Here is a 22,500-nt window from a genome sequence, read left to right as displayed (position 1 = left end):
ATTAAGGTAATTTAATGGCCCATTTAAATATTTTCCTGTTTGTGAAGCTTTGTTTTTCAGATGCTTTCTTTCTATTGGTTTCACAGCAAGTAAGGGTATTTTTTAAACCAGAAGGTTGTGTTATTTTTATTTTAATAATACATCTTTAGGGCACCTTAGCTTTCCTATGTTAATTTAATATAGGAGCTAAGCTCTCAATTAAAAGCAAATTATTAGGATTTGCAGTTAATCCAGAAGTGAAGCAGAACACTAGCAGAATTTTCCTGTGAGTTAGGCTGTGTATTTATAGTGAAGAAGCAACTCCTCTCTTCTTGTTAATATGCATGTTGAAAGTAGCCTGTTATTGCCATTTATCTTTAGGTGGAGATTATTTTCGCATTTGTGCTTATAATTGTTCCTAGTCATGTAAAATACAGGCTTGAAGTGTGTACTCTGTGTGGGAAAAAGAGTTTGTATGTGGAAGAACAGCTGAAGTACATCAGGGCCTACGTATCTTTAAATCTGCATTTCACAAAAGGACATATATTTGACCTATTCATTACCCACAATTTCTCTATTATCTTTTCGAAATTAGAGCTGTATAAAATAGCTTTATTTTCTGCTGGTTCATTTCTCTTCTGTTTTCCGAGGAGGGGAAGAAAGAAATACATGACCAGAAATGCTTTACATAAAGAAGCTCTCCGAAAAGCAAAGTAGATGCTATTTATGTAAAGTCCAGTCTCCTGGAGCTACTGTTTTGCTTACACATGAGTCCAACACTGAATTTATACTGATTCAAAAACCTGGCCTTTCTAGTTTTGCAAGTTGCATTTTAAACCCAATGTTAAGCTATGATTATAGTAGAAAGCATCAACTGAAAATTCCAGAAGTTAATAAATATTCAGATGCCCTGATTTTATGATCAACGAATTTTTTTTTTTTTTTGCAATTACATATTTCTCCAAGAATTTATATTGGCTTTGTGAAACTAGAAACTTTTCAGATATGTAAATCAATCTTAGTGTTGCTGTGCAGTATTCTTTAAATTAAATTACAGTACAGATATCAGATTCTAGCAGTTCTTTTGCTGCAATGAGATAATTTCTGGAGGCAAGACACCTGGCCAGGATAGAGTGGTGATTAATTTTATGTGTTTAGGGTGCAATCATCACTCAGAAAAAGGCTTAGGGTTTGGATGATGGATGACGGGTAAAGTGCAGGCTGATAGGACATGGCCCATGAATCTGTTCTACATCATCAGTTCCTTTGATCACTGGCAGAAGTTCAGAGATACTTCTTTGCATCTGTCCAAAATAAACAAGGCTACCATATACCTTTTGCAAGATCACTTTTAAATACAGGCTTATTTGTGGGAGCGAAAACACCTTTATTTTTCTCAACAGTGTCTGAGGGAAATAAAAACAAACACTTTGTCTTGCATTTACACGCACTTTTGCAGGCAAAAATACGTTGAGTGTATGTGCATCCATGTCCATACACACATGTATATATATATTTAATGAAAGATGATAGCATAAACGCAATTTTTTTCCCTTGCAAACTGATACCTGTGTTGACACCATAGAGGGGATTCAGCATAGCTGCTGAAAAACAGTGTTACACAGCCTGTCATGAGAAGAAAGCCCTAAGTTATAGCAATGCTATGCAGCATTTCTTCTTCATTAGTAATGGTGGTGTGACTACAAATTGTTGGGAATCTTTCTCACTAGTGATAGCAAAATGAACTGTGTAACCAAAATAATTCTGATTAATAATTCAGAAGAGTTAAAGGGCAAAGAGATAGAGAGGATTTGTGCCCATCTACCAAAAAAAAATTTTTTGTATCCCAATTAACAAAATATCATTTGATAATTGGAAGCAAATGCTTTTTTATCATCTGATTTCTACTTTTCTTTACCCAATGCTGTCCCCTGCAGGGTGTAAGAAATCAGATCACAGAAGTACTCAGAGGCTAAAAAAAATATTTTTTTTAAAATCCAGGAGTAAGAGAGGAATAGCTGAATTAACATCATGTTCTCTATCAGAATTCATTATCAAGCCAGCATGGTTTATGAAAAATCCTTTCAGAAGTTTGACTGGGTGCTGTGATGGGCATTCCTTGAATATTCTCTTATATCTCCTAGCATATGTGCAATACTTCTTTCCATAGGTGTTATGAATTCCTAGTGCTCATGTTGGTATTCTGTCTGTGGGCAGTAAGATGTTAAGTATTTCTTTTATATGTCTTATCAGCTGCACTTGGACAAGAAAATCAAACAGAGCACATAAATTATAAAATACCTCTCAATGGACTTTCTTACCATATTATAGAATGAGAAGTAAAGGGTATCCAAGACTGCTCGGTATATGTAGAAAATACTAAGCTACTGCTCTGCTTAAAAGAAAGGTGACCCTCATAAAAGAATTACAACTCTTCTCAAAAAGACATTAAAAAAGTAAAGGGAAGCATAAAGGTGGAGAGCTGATTAGATTTCATTAATAAGATCATCTTTGTACCAGACAAAAACAAAACATGGAGCTTAAAAAAAACCTCTGGGAGCATTTGTTATCACATAGAAATCATACTCACATGATTGCTGTCTCCTTACTCAGCTGTAAAACTGCTTTATCTGACTAAGTGCAAATACTGAAATGCTCATTAGCTGTCTTGAAACACCTTGACTTGTCTTTATTGAGTTGCATTTCATCCATAGCCTTTGCACCTGGGGGCACACAATAAATTTTTCTTCACAAAGGGTTTCTCAAGAGTGGTATGACTGTTCCTTTTCTCCCCAGAGTCTGAACTCATTGCATCATCTTCTATCATATTTACAAGCCTGGGGCCCAGGATGAAGAATTGTTTAGTATCTCCAAACCAAAGCTTGCCACGTAGCAGATCAAATTGTTGTTGCTCTGCCACTGAGCTGACTCAGTACTTGCTTGTTTGATTTAAGGCACAGTTCCACTGTGAAAAGTTATTGTAAAAATGGTATTTTCTTCTGCAGCAGAGCTAGTTCCTACGTGTATGAAGAATTATATGCACTGACTCAAGTGACAAAACATTAAGTATTTACTGCTTCTGGTGTTGCCAGCTCTGCAGAGCAAAGACAGTGGAGAGAAAGCAGGTTAGGATCCATTTATACTCCTTTCCAGGATTCTGTGTGTTTAGTCTTTGCAAATTCAGGGAGAACAACTGCATCCCAGAGCTGTTTAAAGGAGTATAATTTGGCCTCTACTGCTGGTGAGTAGCCATACAAAGGAGGCATTTTAGTCTCTCAGATAGTGAGGAATGTGGAAACATCACAGACAGAAAAAAACATAATGAAATTGTAATTTGAGACAGTAGATCAACATTTTCTAGTCTTCCATATTTTACCTATAGTGACCTGCAGAGTTTGTGGCTGCAGTAGATTTTTTGTGGCATTCTGGGTTTGTAAACTTTTCTCTTGGATTAACATAATCTCTTACTATCCACATGTAGTGGGAAAATATTTATGCTTTTGTCATTCTTTACCACTTCTTTTAGAATAAAGCAGTGTCGATTTCTTTGTATTATCCATATATCATATCATACCATACTTTTGGAGCTGATTTTTGCCTCGATATCGTGGTCTGTTAGCACACAGAACTGCCCTTCAGTGACTCTGGCCTGTCCCCACTGAACCATTCTAAGGGTTGGTGAGGGCTTCCTCCTTTGGCTGTCTTACACAATCAGTATGTGAAGCTATGAAGGGCTATGAAGGGAGCTCTTAAGGAATTACTGAGTTCATAAGGCTGAGTGTTGGTTTTAGCATGTTCACAGTGTCTGGCTTTATTGCTTTAGCTTGTCTAATCCAGGGAGAGAAGTCGTCTCTCTGTTTCAAAGTGACACTGAAGCTTGCATGAGAATGACTTGGATTTGTGTTCCATCAAAAAGGGAAATGGTTAGAGCAAGCAAAGGAGCAAGAAGATTTTCTTGAATATTTCAGCTACTTCAAAGAATTTTTAGCCATTATCTTAAATTCCTAGTGTCTACTGGATGATCAGATTGCCAGCAATATCTGCTGGTTACTTTTGCAGTCTTTTGCAGTGAAATTGTCACCTTTTCAAAGCAGTTTGTGGGGCTATATTTTAAGTCCAGTAGAACAAAAATCAGTGGGAATATGGCAGCTTGCTTGATTAGTCCAATACCTTGCTCTATTTCTTTGAAGCAGTGAAAGTTTAAATAGGATTTATGGTTACTGAATTCTCAAAGATTGTCTTAACCAAAAGGCAGTGGTTATCAACAAGCCATGCTGTGGTATTTGAAATAAACACTGGCCCCTCTGCTGAAATATCTTAGCACTGGGAAGAGGAGTGGCTTCTCTTGGCAGCTTTGGAATTTTTTGGCCAAGTAGTCCAAAAAGTCCAATACAACTAACTTGTGTTGGCCTTGGGTTATATCTGTTCTTCTCCTGGGAACTAGAACTAGGTTCTTCTTAACTAATAGTCTTAACTAATGGTGAAGCCAATAACACTTACAATCTTTGGTATATTCTATTCAATTCTAAAGCAAATATCTATAAATTAAAGAAAAGTCTCGTTATGGAGAGAAAAAGATGAATAAGAGGCAACTACATGAAGCTTATATATGAGTAAAGGGCAACTTACCTCCTAGGTCCCAGCACTTAGAAGCTGACTAACTCTGTGCAGTATAAGAATTATAAAAAATCCTTGGGAAGGGGCAGGGGGACGTGCCCTTGACTTGTCTTAGAATAGAAACTGAAAGTTTTAAGGCTTCTCTCTAGCATGAAGCTAAACTACAAATTATCAGTTATTCTTTGAACTTGTCTTTTAAATAACCCTTTAGGCATTGTAGCCTGAGCAACAAATATTTTATTGATTTGTGTGTGTGGATGGATTGTGCTTAAATATATTCAGTTAATATTGCTTTGTAATTCTTTCTGAAAATACAGCTATTCTTGTAAGCTCTTGAGTCTGGTTTAGCTCAATCAGTAGTTTATCAAAATCTTATTACGCATTTCCATGAGAAGGAAGAATACTGCCAGCAAGAGCTGTGTGGCTGCCAGCACTCACCATTTTGTTCTGCTGTGTAGCAATTGAAGTCACATCTGTAGGCTGTACTTTCTCCTGAAATGTACAAACTCATATGCCAAGATGGACACTTGAGTGCAAATTCACTTCCTGGTGGTTAATAGCAGTTATGTCCAAAGACCCTGAGGAGAATCCCTAATTCCACTAGAGTTTTACCTTCTTTTGGAAACCCTTTTGTTGTGAGCAGGCCTGGCTCAAGGGGATAATAGGAACTTGAAATATGAGTATATTTGAGAAATGCACATATACACTACAGACACATAAGCTTGACAATCTTTAGGAGCTGTCTGATAACTTTCTACAAAGCAGCTCGACCCCCTACTGTTATTTTTTATATTTGTATTTACTTTATCACACAAAAAACCAATCATGTTACTCTGTCATACCAGTTATTTTATAAAAGTAAACAGAGGAATGTAGCAGCTCAGAAGAGCTTAGAATCTCCTGAAAAGACACAGCACTTTCTTCCCTTGAGGTCTGAAGTTATTGGGGCAACAGAAAGGCTTAGATTTTGTTATTTTAAATCTGGGTAATAGAATAATAAAGCATAATAATAGCAAAATATTTTTAAAATATCTAGCACCTAAATATGTCCTTGAAAAATATCATCACAGTTTTATAATATCACCTACATTAAAAGTTCAACATCATGTTACACAAGAGACTTGACTTGAGAGCATATATCCATTTAAATTGTTGCAAACTTACTCAGTTAATGCAATATAAAATTATCTTCCATGTTACTATTGGTGATCACTCTGCTGCATTTATTTGGATGTCAAAGTGACAGGCCATTAACCTAAGGGTAAGCTAATTATTTAAGGAACTTTTCTTGTTTTGTACAATGAAGAAGTATTCTTGAAAATATAACACAAACATAGATATCTGTGTCAGATGGTAATGGTCCATTTCTTTTAAATATGAAAACGTAATTTTAGCATTCAAAAAGTCAAAACAGCGGTAATTTAAAATAAAACAAGAACAACCATCATTAAATGGTTGTGTTTCTGGACTTAGATTGATGCTTAACACATTGATCTTCTTCAATAGAAGCTTTCCATATTCCATCTGTTAGAATCTTTGACCTTTTCTTAACACCATTAAAAGATAAAATGTTAATCTACTGAAAAAAGATGCATGACCTTTTAAAAGTGAACTGTACCACTTTACAGTCTGCCATCATTAAAGAACTTTATGCTCAGGAGCCACACATTATGTGTATCATAGCAATATAATTGTTTAGAATAATGTAATTGTTCAACCAAGAAGATATATACCACTCATAACATAAATTAGAACTAGAACTGTGTGAACATTGAAAACCCAATCAAAACAACATGTCAGATTGACTCTTACTTTCAGTTTTAATCAGCCTCAACCTCAAATTTATTTTTTATTAATATGTTACAATGCATGCCTAGAAGACACCATTTTAACAAATAAGAAGGAAGGTGCTTTGGGACAGATGAAACCACATCATTGGCAAAGGAAGATGCTTATCTTTCTTTGTTTTAAATCACCTTTCCTTATTTTTTCAGTATAAGGAAATTACTGGAGCACAAATTCTTTATATTTCATAAGGAATTTCAATAGCAAGGAAAATCATGAAAATGGACTTAACTTGTGTTTACTAAATCTGAATTATCTGAAACTCGACTTCTTAAAAAAAACAGTGGCCACAATTCAGAACATTGCTGAAACCTGGTTTAAATCCAGTTCAGTATCAGATAGTAATTAGTTTTGAATATGGGCTAATTTGACTCCAAATTAAGAATTAAATGAGAATGAAAAAAAAAAAAAAAAAGAATACACGATAGGCTCAGATAACCTAATCTTACCTTCTGTAATTTTAGATGAAGCTCATCAAATTGTTTTGAGGAAATACCTATATAGTAATGTGTCTACTCGATAACTACTTAACAGAGCATAATAGAAAGTTCAAGTAGCTTCTGCATTTGAATATGATGTTTTGGTAGTACCTTTTATTATATAGGTTAAAAAGCCTTTCTACAGATGAAGGCTCATATTCTTCTATTTTAACCTAAATTCTGTTCAAGTCCCTAATATATTCCATTTTCCTCAGTAAAAACAGTGAACTTAGACTGGATAATTTGGAGTTGGAACATACTCTATGCATGTTTTTCCAGTGGAATTTACTCCTTAGATAAGTGGCTGCATGCAAAATAGAAATGCAGGTGTTCTAATACAACATAAATTTAGGTCCCATTATTAATATTATTTGATTGTATTAACTTATTATGTTTAGCAATGTCATGGCCGTGGGGCCTCTTAGACAGCCCTGATGCAATGGGTGTATTTAAATCACTTCTTTAGGGCATAGAAGTGTTTTTGGTTTTTTTTTTTCTTCATGATTTTGCCTTGGATTTATAACTGAAGGTGGATGATGTGTGCCCAAAGCTGTTTCCTACCTCATGAAAATGAAGCTGAAGTCATTTGCTGAGTTACCATCTTGAGTGGTAACGAGGGCACACAGTCCTGCAGGATTTAGCTCTCCACACATCTATTGCATGCCTAGGAATAGAAGCTGGCATTGTTGGAAATTTGATTATCTGCATAATAATGCAGAAAATAAAGGAGAAATCACAGGCTTTGCTAAGAGTTTTTGGCAAGTTGAAAGACATTCGTTTCCAGTGAAAACTTCATGTTCTGTTTTCTGATTGCGTTGCTGTACTAGCCCTGTCCATTTACGTATTGTTTCTGTTAAATAAGCAACACCCCATTTTGTACAGGCCAAGCATTTCATCTTTGAAGTTAGTAGTCACTTTTTTTGTCAAGCTCTTCCATTGTTTAGACCTGCTTCCCAGTCCCAGCCCCAGTTTATCACACCGCAAATTTCCTCTCTCGCATATTCTTCCCTCTAGGTCATTGATAGTGAAAGCAAGCAATATGTTTCCTGGTGTTCAACCATGTGGCACTTCACTAGTCACATAACACACTAGATAAGGAGATGACAGTCTGTGCTGCTCTGAATAGCATATGTGCATGCCATCTGAAAGCCAGGAGCCCGAGGACATGGATACAGCCAACAGAGGGAGTCAATGGCAGCAAAGAACTGGCCATTCAACCCCTGCTATGGAGAGAAGAAAAATAGGCAGCTTTGCATTTATGGTTAAAGGGAAGATTTCAGCCTGTTTCTTGTTAGTCCCTAGGCATCGTTTGAAGGCCATGTGCTCCTCTTCTTTCAAGCTGGAAGTTGCCTACTTGACACAGGCCCCAGCTCAGCAGGAGCTGGTGCCCCACTAGAATGTCAGCTGTTTTGGTAAAAGTTGGGCCCTTTTAACAATTTTTATGCCTATAGGGAAGATCTGATCTGTAGCATTTGCTTTTTTGTCTACTAAGTATAACTATCAACTAACATGAAGAAACTATAATTGCTATCTAATTAGAATTACAAAATAAACGTAGTTTGTGGGGAACACCTGCTTGCTCCATCTTTTACAGTATAGTAGTAATGTTTACATCTCTTCTGCCTACTCATAACTTGGTACCCAACATAGCTAAAATTATATAGATCTCATCAACCAAAGTGGCATTCCCTTCAGACTAAAAAAGTCCTAGATCTCAGCACTGCTGAATAAAATAAAGAGAAAAAGTCTTTTCTCTTTGACAGAAGCAAGCTGTCACAGGAACAGTGAAATGAGACACAGAAGAAAAAAAAATCAAAATATTCTTAGACACATTCAGGCAACATGTAAATAGAATAATAAATCCAGCAAGAAAGATCTGTTTATTTTTTGCACAAAAGGACTAAGAACCTGTTTGGGGTTGTTTTTTTCCATTTTAAAGCATGAATTTCTTTTTCTTCCACCTGAAGTCTGCACAGTATTCCACAGAGCAGCTGTCCACAGCAAGAAACTCATCATTCACTCTCTGATCAGCACATACAGTAAGTGACATGAAACTCTGCTTAATTCTCTTGTGTCTTCATGAAATAATTTCTTCACCAACTAAAGAAATCTGCTGTTTACCATAATCTCAATTTAACACCTTCTCTCACTGTTCAAAAGTAACTGTCTGCATTTGAATGGGGTTTGCAAAGCAGAAGTAACTGCCAGGGAAAACTAAACAAGTCTTGTCTCTTATTTGAAAGTTGAAAAAGGCTTTAGGTTTTTTTATCACAGTGACAGGTTACATGGTAAATAAAGTTTGAGATCTTTGCTTTGGCCATTTAATATAAGAATTGTTTAGAAGTGAACAAAGCTGAAGGGTGCAAAACCTGAACTGAGCCCAAGTTACACATTAAGTCGGTTGTTGGGAGGCAAGTGGCACATGCCCACAGTAACCCTGGGGAGGTGGGTGCGGTGGGGCAGGCTGTGGGTACTGCTCCTCACTTACAGAGGAAGCCTCTTAAAAAAAATGAGCTTTCATTTAATGAGCACTATGGAAAAGAGGCCTTGGGAAACATTTCACTCCTTAGAAACTAATTTGTTTGGTTTGTGTAACGTAGAAAGCAGCTGGGAGGATCTCAGCACCATCAAACCTGGAAAGGGTCCCACCTTGCCTCGCATTACCATGCACAGCAGAATATCGCTTAGAAAATTTCCTCATTCACATTGGAATCAGATACAGTATCTTTTAATCAGCAATCAAAACAAAGGCCCTGTTAGTATTGCGAAATTAGCTAGATTTCTACAGATTTGTTCCGAAGTTAATGAAATCGCATCCAAATGAGACATGAGATATGAAATGTTCTGCAGGAGTTCAAAGCCTGCGACTGCAGCTGCACTCCCCAGCAGCCTGTACAAGCCCTGCAAGCACTTACCTGGGAACCTGTTCTTGAGGAAAACCTCCCCTGCAACTCTCTTCCCCTGACTCATATGGTTATGATTTGAGGAAATTCGCATTTGAAAATTTAGAACTACAGTGCACAATGGTTTCATGTCATAGCTGGATTGAACTAAGAAAAAGCATTGTGTTGGAGGGTAGGAACCTCTTTTTGTCTTTTGTGTTTATAGCACTGAGTTGATTTACTGCAGGTAAAAAAAATCATAATGTAAAATCCTTGTGTAATTTTTCTGAAACAGGATGAGTTTTCACATGATGTGAGTAGCATTGTACTGCTAACTGCAGAATGCTTAGAGGAAACTAAACTAAGTTGAAGGAATTAATATTCCATCAAAGGGTCGGTACTTGCCTCAATAAGATATTTATAGCATTTTTGGATTTTGATATATGTGTCCTTTTTTCCCAAGAGAACAGGAAAACTGCTTCTCACCACTTCTTTCATGTTAGGTTGTTTATGGCAAACCACTGCATTAGGTCATGTAGCATTTGATCCTCTGGAAAATGAACAATGTTTTGAATCATCCATATGTTTCATTTGCTGCCTCTCTTTGGTCAGGTGAATGTAATTTTCCTACCAGTACCCAAGTACTTACCAGAGTTAAGAGCTTTCAGGTAAGCCAGGTATGTAGCTAATCAGAATACTCTTGCCTGGGCAGAGCTTCAGTGCAAGAAATAATGTTTTTTAAAGCATATTGACATATGCATTAAATGAAAAGCACACATAGTATTGAAGTGCTCTATTTCCCTAGAAAAGGAAGAGAATAATTCTTAATTTTCCTTTAGGGCAAAGCTTTAATAGAATTGCTGCTAGTTCATAGTCTTCCAGTTATTGTTTAAACCCCATAAGATACTTAAGGCTTTGAGTGTTTATACCAAGAAAAGAAAAATATGAATTCATTCTCGAGCTCAGATTTGGAGCTAATAAAGTTATTCTGATTTCTATTATGTTTCTTGCCACCAGCGTTACCCTCTTGCTATTATTTAGCTGAACAGTTTTAATGTCTTGGGTGCCTTGTACCTTATGGATGTTGGGAAGGAAAATCAAAGGTCACAAGGAACATGGAAAAAGGTAATTAAATAATTGCAACAAAGAAAACAGCAAAAAAAAAAAAAAAAAAAAAAAAAAGGGAACAGAGGATACGAACAGAAGCTACAAAGTGGTTCTCTGCCAGTGTTTTTAGTGTTGTCATTTAGGTGCGTCTATGTGGTTGAGTGATTTTCCTCAGTAATCTGCTTGTTTTGTTGGTTTTACAGTTTTTGGCGAGATGATCTCTGAATTTTTCTCAAATTCTCCCTGTTCCCTCCAAGATGGACACAATTGATCATTTTGCCACTATCCATCCCCAGTGATTCAAGGACTTCTGTGTTTTCTTAGCAAGAAAGCCAACTTCTCATATACTTGGAATTAAGTCTCATTTCCCCTCTGTCATGGCTACCAGGCATTGTATTTCAAAGTGGGATCTTCAGCAGCTGAAATTTCAGTCCTACTGTGCCCAGTACATGTACGTTGCAACATCCCAGGGCATGAGTGGAATCCCGCTCTGTCAGGATTATTTTACTACATCATGCAAAGTGCAAGAATGTGCCAAGCTGGGCAGAAGAAAGAAGAGCATGCAGCCATTTTAGCAGCTTCTCTATCCTCCCTGGCTGAATTGGAAATTGTTTGTGAATTTTGTCATAAAATTATGTCACACTTTTAATTTGCAATGTGGTCAAATATGGGTTTATAGTATGGATGAATAAATAGAAAACTGATTGCACCTTTAACTGTGCAAATCTTAGGATGCTATCAAGTTTGACAGATGTGTATTTTTATCTACAGTTGTCATCTGCTGCAAAACATCTGGATTTTAGAGTGTCAGATTTTAGACAACACAAGTGTACAACAGACACTGCAGACTCTTTGTAGCTACCCAGTTTGAAAACAAGTGTATCAGCCTTCTGAAACAGTTTGCAAATCTGTCCTTAAAACGAAATGAGTTTTTTTGGTGTCTAAAATGAGGGGCACATAAATATCTCTGCTTTTTTCCATTTGTTCTTGTGTTTAAGAATTCAATGAAAGGTACACTTTTTTGCAGTGCCTTTGCTTATTATATGACTAGGCTTTAGATCAGTTGTGGAAATGTTTGGGCTCTGTATTTGATTTCTAATTTTGAGTATGAGGTTATGCACATCCATAGCTTGTAAGGAGAGCCAGACTGACAGCAGAGGGGTTGATGTCCTTTGTGGAGCAGGTACAGCATGCTGCCTTTTTGCCTTGTCAATACACTTCAGAATCAACACACTCTCAACGTGGAGAGCCTCAGTTTGTTTCCCACATCCTCCTGTCCTTAAAATCTGGGCAGGGCAGTCTAGGTTCCTATTAGTTATAGCTGCTGATTGAGTGGACAAACCTGAAAAATAATCAAAGTAGATGTAGACAAATAAATTCTTTTTCTTGGGCATTTGCAAGATCCTATGAATCTCCTGCTAACAAACCTCGCTGATTTTCAGCTTCATCAAAAAATGCAGTGAAATCAGTTTTTAATCAGAGGAATGAGACATTATGAAATGAAAATCTATTTTTTAAAGAAGAAAATTAAATGCTATTTCAATTTTCTTGTGCTGACCCTTTAGGACTGTACTGAGCTCCTGCCACCTACCATCCATGCTTGCCAGGCAGTCTGTACAAATATTATTATTACTTAAATAGAGTCTGAATCATTACTTTGTGTTTTCACTTTGTAGTGAAGTGATTTAAATATAGTTTTCTTATGTTGGGATCCTTTGACAAATGCATAAATAGTTAGCGCATTGTTAGCAACAGTGAAAAGGAAATGGATGTCTGGCAGGAGGAAGGGCAAATAATTTTCTCATGCTTGCTGTGCTTTTTCTGTAGTGTAAATCAACTCTTCTCCTCTGAAAGTAAAAACTTATTCCAAGATGTCAACAAAAGTAAAGTAATTAGGAAAGGAAATGTAATTCCTCTCCGCTGCTCCTCCCTCACACACATTAGTAAATGAAAGCTATTTAAAGATACAACCTGGCATAGACTAATTGGAGATGAGTCATTTGGGACCTGATCCTGGAAATGCTTACTCAAATGAGTAGCCCTTTGATTGTTCGCCTGGGTCACTCTGGAGTGCTCGTGCATGCTGCAGGATCAGGGAGGAGAAGGGTCAGTCCTGCAGGGTCCTGAGCTCTCCATAGCTGAAAGGCTCTTGAGCTGGCCAGCTGGCCTCAGTGGGAAGATGCCTGTGCTTAGAGTTAACTGTTTTATTGGATCACAGCCAGTTTGGTCAGTGTCTCCCAGGACTAAACTGTGAATACTTAAATTTAAATGGAATAGGAATATTACGAGGCTGCTTTGATTAATTAATCTCATTTGGAATAAAAGAAACAACTAGAAAACTGAAACACGCCACAAAATTTTCCCTCATCCACTTCTGCTTCTGGTTCATGTCTGTCATAAAATTAACTGCTGTAATATGCTTTTTCCACAATTTACTTCTCAAATACTTTGCTGCAAAGGAAGCTGTAAAGCTCAAAGGCGTATTTTTTCTTAGTGTTAGCAATTAATATGCTACTAGTCTTTGCATAAATAAGTTGTCTATTTTAAAGCAACTCAAATGGGCTATTTCATTTTATATGACTGTTAATTAAGATGTTGATTAGCCCTACTATTGAAGCATTGAAACCCTTTCTAAAAGAAATGGCCACTGTTTCAATTTTATTTTAATTAGTTGGACTTTGAGGTTATTTACTACAGTGTCAGCTATCAAAGTAAGCTATTTAATTTGATGTTCAGTCCAAGGCAGGTAGCACACAGAATTCCACATTTGCCTGTAACCACTGCCATTAACAGCAGTATGATTTAAGGTCATTTAAGAGTCATCAACCTCACAGATGGTAAAATGCGAAGTATCTAAAAGGGAAAATAACAATTGTTGTCTTGTCAAATAAAATCCGAACATTGTATTTTTCGTGAACACCCACTAGCTTCCAGCAATTTTATACAGAATGTGTTTTCCTTTGGGCGGAGAGTGTTAGGTCTTCCCTTTTATGTATCCTTCCATTGAGACATGCTAACCCCCTCGGGAGGTGAAACCCACCCAGATATTTGTGATTTTAAAACTTCATTTGCGTCACTTGCAACAGAGATGGATCATTATTCTGGGATAAAATCACATCCTGCACAGTGAAAATAACAGGCAACATTTGACCTGAAAAGGGAAAGAGGAAAAAAAAAATCCCCAATAACTTTAAAGTGTTAAAAGAAACAGACAGTGTTAAAGCTGCTTCAGGAAACAAATTCTCCCTGTAATGCAGTGTAATTACGATCTTTTCTAAGCTAAGTATAGTACCCTAGAGATTACTATAAGTAACTTATAATAGAATTTTTATTAGTGGTAGTAATTTTTTATGATAATTAGTGTAATCTGCAGCCAATAAAATCAGAAGATATATAGTTATCTCTTTTACACCAGAAAACTATTCTTCAGACAGCTGAAACATTAGAAAAAATATATTATTTTATGATCATTATACACCTTTATGTTCTGATTATTTGGGGTTTTTTTAATAGCCCTTGCTATTTAATGGTGAAAAATGTGAAACATACTCAAGAGCCAGTATTAGGCAGCCAGTTTGAGGTAAGCATCTGGCATTTCATTTCCTTGGCAATTTTTATTCTATCTGATCTGAAAACTCATCCTTTGTGGAAGTTAGTGAGTTTTAAGTATTTCTTCTAGATGATGGGTGAGCCTTGCACAAGCCCTGTCCTCACAGTGAGATTTTGCCTTTCCTTATTGACTGGAGGGAAAGCCCTGGCTGTGCACCTGGTCTTTGGGACTCTTCTGCTGCTCCACAAAAAGAACGTTTTGACCAAATGGACCTGCTACTACAGCTAAGCCAGTGGGCTTGCTGGAAATACAAAGAAAGAGAAAGTTCCAAATAAACCTAAGGAAGGACTAAATGCAATTTTCTGTTAGTGTTCAGAATCATACTTTCAGTTTTCAGTTTGCTTCTCTGTCAGAACCCTCCAGGCTGCATGGATGAAATGGAGCTCTCACATAGGCTGTCAAAGTTGGCATCATACACGCCTAGAATATTTTAGGCTTGGACTTCACTCAAAGCTGTTTGAATATACATAAAGGCTATGAAGAGAGACTGCTGTCTTCCACTCAGGGAATGGCATAAATTCTCCTGGACCTTTTGGAAATTATTCCTGAAAAAGGAGGTCAGAGGACTGTTGCATTCTCCTAGGCTTTTTAGACTTGGTTTGTCCTAAATTAAGACAGAGAAGGAGGAAAGAAAAGGGAGGGAAGTTACGGCCTCGCTCCTAAAGGTGCTGAGATTAGTATTCCCAGCAACTGTACTCATAATCTATGTTCATAAAGTTCTCATCATGTTCTTCTATGCCTTGATGAGCAGTGACTCAATGTTGACAATTGACGTATTGTCTCCAGCATGTGACAATATCTGTTGAGATACATGAGGCAGAGCAAGCTCCACAGAAGTTTGTCCACATTCTGCAAATATGGGAGGACATCACTGCTTGCAGTTACCTGTGGTCCATATTTTGAGTTGGCCAGTGATCATAACTAATACAGCATGTATTAAGATGGCTTATATTTAACTGTGTATTTCATAGACCTCTTTAGACAGTCCGTGAACGTGTTTGTCTAAAGACAAAGAAATTGGTTAGGTCCCTAATAAGATGTTGTAATGATGTTTTCTAAATGTGTTTTCAGTACATTTTGCATGGGAATATGATAACTGGCTGTTAAATAAGCAGATGTTTCCTTCACATCCAGGAAACGCTCACTTTGTGATGAAAATGGCCAGTCTTTCTTGTCTTGCCTCTGTTTTCCCCCACTGGTCTTTGGCAAAAGTAGCACTGCACAGACCTTCAGCCTTCAGGTAGATTCCAGTCCTGCTCAGCCAGGAAGCACACAGGCTGTGAAAACAGCACCCTGGCAGTGGAGCTCCTGACAGTGGATAAAGCATCAAGTTTCCATGCTGATTCTGCTGGATTCCTGTGTGCCAGCACTTAGAGACTGTTGACCGTGAGGTTTCTCTGACACTCTTGTGAACCCTCACAGGGACAGATGGATTTGCTCTTGAATGGCTCCATTCTTTTCTCTTTGTGAATAGAGCGGGCAATGGTTAATTTGCCCTGACTGCTGTCATGCACCACAGGCTTCTGCTTTGTCACCCCTCCTGCTGACCATGGCCTCAAGGGCAGGAGGTCTCATATTCTGAGAACGTGTGTACTTACTGTATGTGTCCAGCTTGTCTTTTGGGAGGAGGAGTGTCTCAGCTGAGCACAGATGGTGCTCTTCCCCTTGCTGTGCTTCAATCTGAGACTTAAATAAGAGGTTTCCAGCAAGCTGACTTGGTAGAAGCAACTGATGGGAGTTAGAGAAAGGAAATTCTTGTTCCACCTACACTGAGGAATCTTACCAAAAGCCATGTTAGCAAAAGTGATCACCCATGGGTTCTGCAATGTTTTGAATTCATATAGGAGACATTATAAAATTATTCAGATGTTTATTAACTTTTAAGATGAGTTACTGAAGTTCATTGTATCTAAGGCTGAATAATATCTCAAAACTTGGATGACAAAGCAGTTTCTTTCTCACATGGTCTCTTCAGACTATGCCTTGCTTGCAGCCTGCTCTCAAAGTTCTCAGATTGTGCAACAGCTGCCTAAGCATTTCTGAGTACAAGTAAAAATGAAGTTTTTAGCCATCAGCCCGAATAATACAGCCTTCCTCCTTTGTTTTTCATCCATCTCCACAGATTGGATCAGCTAGTGTTCTTCATTCTTCATTTGTTATTATTTACTCAAAGGTCTCTCTTCTTTTACTGCCCTCAAAAGTCACTGTGTGTTCTTCCTCCAGCTTGCTGACCTTTGAGTTACATAGCAGAACTGTTTTCCAGGATTAGTTTCTAAGGGTTGATAGGTCTGATGGATTTTAGGCAAAAAGGGTTATATTGTCAATTTTAGAGTCTGTGAATACCTTATTAGCAGACACTGGATTGTGTGGTAATTTGTCAAGAGGTTAGAACAGGTGCATAGCACCCTCCCAGATAAATAAAGCTTAATTTGTAATTTCCACCACAGGCAGATCAATCTGTGTAATTTAAGTGACTGAACTATTATAGTTGGTGTGCAGGGAAAATACCTTTTATTTAGAATACCAGCAGTAAATTTTTAGTGTAATTTGTGCCGTGAAAATTGGTCCCTGTATTCAATTGTGCATGAAAACTCACCATCTTTTGAACAGCATCCGTGAGTTGTGCCCTAAAAAATATAAATAATAATTTTAAAAAAATCAAAACTTTCAGATCTTTGAAGACACTCCTTTCTGTGACTGGTGTTAAACTTCAGGGGTTGTTTTCCTTGCTTTTCGAGGAATTTGGCATGTGCCACAACACCACATCTGGTTGAGGTTTAACTGAAAAATTGCGTGTTTCTAAATTCAAATCTTAATTTTTCCAGTTAAAATGTGTATCCTGTGGCTCATGATGTTCATCCATTTTACCACCAGGTAGGTAACAAATCATGCTGCTTGCCTCTCAAGATGAATATCAAATGAATTCACTGGGATATGTACACCACTACCTAGAAACCATAACACAAGTGATAAATACCAGGAGGTTGGCAGTGGGGGGAGGCTCTTCAAAGAAAATTTATACTAAAAAGATGTAAGATTAGTGACATCATTGTCAAAAATGTGAAATCTCTATCCCCCCTTGATATACACTGGTAAGCAGATTCTGAGGAGAAGAAAAATAAGCAGCCTAAAGCAGAGTCTGTGGCCTCAGCCAAGAAATCCAGGTCACATCTGACACCCATTGAAATCCACACTCATGAATCCAGTGGACTTTAGGTTGGATTCCTAATCGCCAGAAAAATGGTTTAATTCAATGTGTCATCTCCAGGGAAGGGTGAGAAGACATCTGAGATGGAAACAGAGACAAATGACTCTTCCCTTGAGGTAGCATCAGATACAGGAGAAGCTCCCCTGTGCTGCACTGGATCCAACAGGTAATGCCAGTTTACCTTGGCCTCACTAGTAAACACCTGAAAGGGAATGCAGTTTTGATAACTATAATTTCAGTGATGAAAGCAACCGATATAAAACACTGTAAATTAATTGATCTCAGCATTAAATTCGATCTAACCCAACTGTATTTTGATTTTAAGGAGTTAAATGTAGTCAGAACCTTATAGATGTTTTCTGAAACAGAAAATTCAGTGAGGGAAGTGTTTTCTTTTTCACATGACTGTCAATGTTTTTATTTTCACATGTTAGAGAAATGTTTAAAATATATATTTCTGCAAAATGGAATGTTTTCAGTTTGGGTTTTGCCCCTTCTCTTTCCCCTGTTCCCATTCTGCACTTTTGGAACAGGCAGAAGACAAAACACATTTTTTTCTTCATAGTATTTCTTTCTTTTGTTCAGCATTTTTTCCATATTTCCTGCAATATCCTCAAAACATTAATGGAACATTTTGCAGTGGGACTTTATCCAGAAAAAAATGTCAAAGAATTCTAAAAATATGAGCTCTATTACTATTTCTGATGTTAGAAACTGAGCTAATTTGTCAAATAGGATGCAATATAAGGTTATGGTTTCAGCACAATGGAGAAATTATCAATAGAATAATGGATGGCAAACAAGAGGTCTTTCGTGTGTGCTTTTCTGTGAGCAGTTTCCAGATTTCACAGGCTGAGTGTAACACTGTTTCTGTCTTGGAGGAGGAAAGACTAGCTTGAGGCTACAGCCGAACTCCTTATGAAAAGAAAAAGGAAGGCTGCTCCCGTAATGGGGTGTGAAATACTGACCCTTCTAGAATAGCCATTTTAAGTAGCTTTTGGGTCTTGTTCAGCTGCGGCAAGGGAAGTGTAACTGTGCTGCCCAGCTCTGTTTGAACAAGTGAGTTGTGCACTTCACTGGAGGAATGTATGGAGTGTGTTGAAAGCACAGATACGGAAGTGTGGCCAGGAATGTGATAGAGTGGATATAAAATGAGTGAAGACAAGTGTCCTCATGCTGGCTGCGGTGGTGACGTGCATTATCTCGACATGTTATCAGGAGATAGATGTTTGCATTCCCATGGGTCAGAGCAAGTTGTCACAGTTTCGACTTCCAGCTTTTTCTTATGGAAATAACATCACGAGGCAAAGAACATGAAAAGTCCTCTGCTTGCTTGCACCTCCACATGTGATCTTACAATCCTGAATGCTCTCTGGAGGACTTAGGGTGCAGTGTGAAAGTATGACAATTGTTTTATCAATGGTCCTTTGCTTCTATTTATAGCAACAAAGTTGATTAAAAGGTTTTATTTCACTCCTCTTTTTCCTACTCATTAAATATCTTTGCTAGTGAGATATTTTCAGGAAGGAACGAGATATATATAGATTTTTTTATTTTTTTTTTATCCTTACTTCCATTAAAACAACAACAACAACAACAACAACAACAACAACAACAACAACAACAACAACAACAACAAACTGGTTAGATGGAGTTTTGAGCAGTAAGGCTTTGATGCACACGTGTAATGCTGCCTCTCTAGAAAGACATTGCTCTCCTGGAATGGCAAATAGCTCAAAACCTGACAATCTCTACCCCAGCCTAACCATTTGAAGGTAGGTTGTTGTTTTTTTTGCAACACCACTTAACCAGCTTTGTTATCACTCCAGTGTGAAACAAAAACAAACAGCAGAACTTCTCCACAGGTTTTGCAAAACGCATCTAAGTAGTTGTCATTGTTTCTGATCTGCTAATCAGTTATTAGTAATAATTAAAGGATCCCTTTAGATCTGTTCCTCAGATCCATAACAGTCAACAGGAAGAGGAATGTGTGGCATGGAATCTTGATTCCTGTATTTACTGCGTGTTATATCTGTTCCTGGGTGTGTGAATATACCATCTGATAAGGTGAAACACCCTGTATATACTAGTAATTAGTCATAATTTCATGTAATTATTGCGGCAATTTCTGTGGTAGCTATCACGTGTCCCAGACATCTGTACTTTAGGAAGCCAAATTTGTAATTTTCAATGAATGTATAGTTAGCCCATTAAAGCATGTTACATACTTTTGCTTTATCTCAGCCTTTTTGAGCTCTTTTGTTTGCCCTGCAAAGGCAGTAAGAAAAGTAATGAATTTCCAAAGTTACATATCTGTCCTACTAAATTATTTATGGTGCAACTTTTTATTTTTTGGTAAGGTGTCAAATGTCCTGGTGTTTCTAACTTTGGGGGGATTTTGTGGTTGTTGTTGTTGTTGTTGTTGTTTTTTTTTTTTTTTTTTTTTTTTTTTTTTTTTTAACTGTACCCTTCCCTGTGTTAGCCTGTAAATGCAGTGCTCAGAAAGGGGGGGTCAAACACCACTGCCTGGAGTCGAGTGTGCCGAGGGCAGCTTTGCTGTAAGGTTTCCCACACACCTGTGTTTAAGTTTGAACAATCAGCACCTATCCTGATTTTTTTCAGTCTGAAGTATCTTCTAAGATGGGAGGGAATTATTTCTTGTGCCAATCTAATCTGTAGGATTGCTTTGTCGTGCAAATGAAGGGAGAATTCAATACACTTATTTTCTCTTACAGCTAAAATCAAATATGAACTCCAACCTGAAAATGAAGCTGAGGTGCCTGGGGGGTAAGGGTTTCTTGGTGAGGTTTTCTGTTTTTTAAGAAAGTCTGGTTTAAAGAAAAAAAACAGTAAAAAATGGGCAGACTTGGTTAGAAATTTTTTTAAAGCAGAAAACTTCAGAACAGGGCAAGCAACACAGAAATGCAGCCAAAATTAACTTTGTGGCGTTTTTGAACCTCTTAAAGTTTCAGGCTTAGAATTATTCACCTGTAGCCCAACAGTTTCACTATAAGAAGCAACTGTCATTTATTTGTGTGTACTGATAGCATCATCTCTTCATGCACCGGCAACTGGGACTCACTTGAATTTCCTTTGATATATTTAGCCTAAAGGTTCTTAGATTAAATAAACATAAACAATCCAAATGGCTTTAAACTAATTCTCATATAAAACAAGATTTGAAAAATATGCATTGAAAGGTAATGTAACCATTTTGCTTATGCGTTTTTCGTTTTAAAAATGTAATGAATCTTTGCAGCCGTAAAGGGCTCTATGGCAATACCCTGTACACCAAATGTTTGGTTATTCCAGTACCATTGTAAAATGCAGGATTTACCCAATGAAAGCAGTACAGATGTTTGACAGCCATGCCAATAAGCAAATGAGCGAACCTTGAAAAAATGGGTTTTTTTAGTTCCCTGTACACTTCCAGATTGCTTTTCACACGTCAGTATTTATTGAGGTGCAATGTAATTTTTTCACAAGAAAAAATTAATATTTACCCACACTTCTTTTACTGTGATATTTGAAATAATACAACATCGTTACTTGCTCTGCTTAGAGCAGGAAATAACTATGACAACTCCAATACCATGGCTTGATTAATATTGGATTCTTAATAACCATCTCTACACATAGATTTTTGGTAGCAAGATGAGTCATTTGTGCAGACAGTTGTTTCCGAGTGAGCCAATGACTCCATGGCAACTCAGAGAGAAGCATCTGCAGGGGAAGGAGCTGGAGTTGTGTCCTTACATGCACATAGGGCCTTGAGGCTTTGAAGATCTTTAGTGGGGTTCTCTGTGTTGTTTGTCTGGAGCACCATGGTGCTGCCAGGCCAGGCCTGGTATGGCCAAAGCCTCACACACAACTTCAAAATAACATGAGCAAACTATTTCTGAAAAGTGAAATATGTGGTAAATGTACAGGTATGAATAGTCTGCAGAAGCTGGAATCAAGCTCCTTTGCCCCAGCACACCTACTGTGGGTGGCAGAATCCCAAAGGTGACTGCTGGTGGTGAAATTGAGGGAAATATGCTATTGAAACCTCAACAGGATTTCTGCATAAATGAGGATTGCAGATTTTGTCCCCTCTTCAGTAAAAACTTGTTTTCCCCTCCACACTGCGGAAGAGCAGAGAGAAGTGTGACAGAGCTTGCTTTACTGCAGAAAGCAGCTAAGGGTAATTCACATCACTTCCTCATGCATCAGATCAGTTTTGGACACACAGGGCCTCCCCAGTTCATCAAGATCTTAAAAAGGGACATAAAAACTGTGCATTGTGCATGGATATGAAAAATCACATGATATTTAGGTTTTGTTTTGGCGTCAAGTGGCACACTTCAGCACTCTCAGCCCTGGTGGCCACTCCTGCCAGCATCCTGTGCACTCAAGGTGGTAAGGGGAGCGGCAGAAAGAAGTTTGCTGCAGGGGCCATTTATTTATTTGAACATAGAGACAAAAAGTCAGATCCAATCTTCAACAGCTTATCTTTATGGTTTGCATTTTATTGAACCCTATTTTACTAATTCCTCCTGATTCCACATTGGCCATTAGGCATAATGTGTTCTCTATTAGAGTACTATTTAATAGGATGCTAATTGATGGCTATCACAGCATAAGAATCAGGGGCCAGTCAGTATTTCAGATGCTGAAAATCCTAATGCAGTGGCCCATCACTAATGGCAGCATGCTAGAATTATGAATGTTTATCATCTCTGCCCACCTTCAGTTCCTGAACCTCTCTTGCCTGGGTTCGGTTCAGGCGAGTTT

This window comes from Zosterops lateralis (genome assembly GCF_965231275.1).
Source record: "Zosterops lateralis genome assembly, chromosome: 12".
NCBI lineage: Eukaryota > Metazoa > Chordata > Aves > Passeriformes > Zosteropidae > Zosterops > Zosterops lateralis.
Note: the sequence above shows the minus strand (reverse complement) of the source record.